Below are 2661 nucleotides of genomic sequence, written 5' to 3'. Positions count from 1 at the left end.
GTGAAAGGACCTAAATAGACGCTTCTCCAAAGTGGACATACAGATGGCCAAGAGACATGAAAAAATGCTCAAAGTCACTGATCATCAGAGAAATGCAAATTAAAATGATAATGAGTTACAACCTCACATCTGTCAGAATGGCTACCATCAACAAATCAACAAATGACAAGTGCTGGCAAGGATGTAGAGAATAGGGAACCCTAGTACACTGCTGATGGGAATGCAGACTGGTGCAGCCATTATGGAAACAAGTATGGAGTTTTCTCAACAAATTAAATATGGAGCTGCCATTTGACCCAGTGATCTCACTTCTGGGAACACTAGTGACCCAGTGCATGGAGTCATGCACATTGAAAGGAAATTAATTAGAAGGAGGCCAGCGGGGTGGGATGGGACTGGGTGAGACCGGCCAGATATGCCTGCGGCCCCTCCCCGGCCGGCCTCACCTCAGGCTCAAAGGGCATCTGTGGAGTGAGTGGGGTCCCTCTGGCAGGGTGGGTCCTTTGACCTGGCCTGCGGGGATCAGGCTGAAACTGGCTCTCCAACATCCCCTGAGGGGTCCTGGAGTGTGAGAGGGCACTCTGCAAAGTTGCTGTCATACAGGGTGTGGAACACAAACACAAATGTGCTGTAAACCAGATTCGGGGCCAATAGTGCCCCAGCAACAACATAACCCATGGCTGAAGGTGGAATTGTGGGGCTCCATGGGGAATCGGGCTCCCTCCTCTCTGGTTTCAGGGTGTGTCATCAGAGAACCGCCACTGCCAAGTCACTGTAGCTTGACAACTCCTGTGTTGAGCGTCTGCCCCCTGGTGATCAGTGCATATCATAGCGACTAGTTGGATGGTGGGAGGGACACTTAGCATATTAGCCTTTTATATATATAGTTATCCTAAGAAACCCTAAATACCAATCAGAAAGAATGTATGCACCCCTATGTTCATAGCACAGTTTACAGTAGCTAAAATGTGGAAACAGCCCAAGTGCCCATCAGTAGATGAGTGGATAAAAAAACTGTGGTACATTTATACTGTGGAATACTATGCAGCAGTAAAAAAGAAGAATCTCTTACCCTTTGAGACTGCGTGGAGGGACCTGGAGAGTATCATGCTAAGTGAAATAAGTCAGAGAAAGACAAGTATCAAATGATCTCACTCATATGTGGAATCCAAGTAACAAAATAAATGGATGAACACAGTGGATCCAGAGACACAGAAGCATGGAACAGTGCAGAATCTCAGAAGAAAGGCAGGGGAGGGTGAATGGGTGGGAGGTAATTAACCAAAGACCTTGTATGTATATATGCATAACCCATGGATGCAGACAATGGGGCAGTGAGGGCCGGGGGCAGGCTGGAGGGGGTTAATGGGGTGGGAGGAAGGGGACATATGTAATACTTTCACAATAAAGAATTATTTTAAAAATAAAGTTAAGATCCTTGGCTATGCTCAGCCTTTTTTTTAAAATTAAAATTTAATAAACTGATTGTCTTATTTTTGTTTTTGAAGATATGTACACACATAACGTAAAATGAAAATCCCTTGTTTCTTCCCTTGAATCCCATTTTCTAGATTAGCTATGATTAATGGTTTGGTATATTTTTTTCTAGACTTTTCTTGCATTTACAAGTGTAAATGCATTTTCCTTATTTTTAAGGCTGTGCTTTTTTAAAAAATACATATTTTTATTGATTTCAGAGAGGAAGGAAGAGGGAGAGAGAGATAGAAACATCAATGATAAGGGAGAATCATTGATAAAGCTGCCTCTTGCATATCCCCTACTGAGGATGGAGCCTGCAACCTGGGCATGTGCCCTTGACCGGAATCAAACCTGGGACACCTTCAGTCCTCTGGCCAACGCTGTATCCACTGAGCCAAACCGGTTAGGGCTAAATGAATTTTCTTGGCACAGAATAACGTACATCTGTTCTATAAGCTGCTCCCCACTTTATGCCATTCGTAAACATCTTTCCATCTCATCTCAATTCATACACAGCTGCTCTTTATTTTTAATTTTTGCATAATATTCCCTTATGGGGATATATAATAATACTCCTGTAAAGAAATTTCAATTCTGTCCCATTTTTTAAAACTCTTACAATAATGTTTTGTTTAATATTCTTCTGCATATAATTTTGATTGTTTCTGTTAGAAATAAGACAAGTCCCCAAAATCAGGGGTCTTGGTAAAACACAAAGCATACTCAGGAGCCAGAAGCAAGGTAAAAATCTTTTTTAAAAAATTCTTTATTGTTTAAAGTATTATATAAGTCTCCTTTGACCTCTCCTGGGTCACTCCCACCCCCTAGCACATGCCCTCATCCCTCTACTGTTTGTGTCCATTGGTTATGCTCATATGCATGCATACAAGTCCTTTGGTTGATCTCTTACCCCCTCTTCTTCCCCCTGCCTTCCCTCATAGGTTGGATGATCTGTTTGATGCTTCTATAACTCTGGCTCTATTTTTGTTCAGTTTATGTTGTTCATTATATTCCACAAATGAGTGAGATCATGTGATATTTATCTTTCTCTGACTGGCTTATTTCGCTTAGCATAATGCTCTCCAGGTCCATCCATGCTGTTGCAAATGGTAGGAATTCCTTCCTTTTTACAGTAGCATAGTATTCCATTGTGTAGATGTACACAGTTTTCTTATCCACTCG

At 42.1% G+C, this 2661-nt stretch overlaps 1 protein-coding gene across 3 annotated transcripts in view; it reads left to right on the top strand.

Moving 5' to 3' along the window:
* Positions 1 to 2661, top strand: part of FKBP5 (FK506 binding protein 5) — a 116500-nt gene that overhangs the window by 21202 nt on the left and 92637 nt on the right. Inside the window, exon 1 of one of the 3 annotated variants that reach the window (XM_015560856.1) lies at positions 2197 to 2220. The exons of the other annotated variants lie outside the window; for them this stretch is intronic. The gene's annotated coding sequence lies outside the window, so the exon portion shown is untranslated. Of the gene's footprint in view, positions 1 to 2196; positions 2221 to 2661 lie in introns of those variants that run through there. 3 annotated transcript variants of the gene reach the window in all.

The sequence above is a fragment of the Myotis davidii genome, unplaced genomic scaffold (assembly GCF_000327345.1).
Source record: "Myotis davidii unplaced genomic scaffold, ASM32734v1 scaffold1036, whole genome shotgun sequence".
Lineage (NCBI taxonomy): Eukaryota > Metazoa > Chordata > Mammalia > Chiroptera > Vespertilionidae > Myotis > Myotis davidii.
This window is presented reverse-complemented; position numbering and strand designations above follow the sequence as displayed.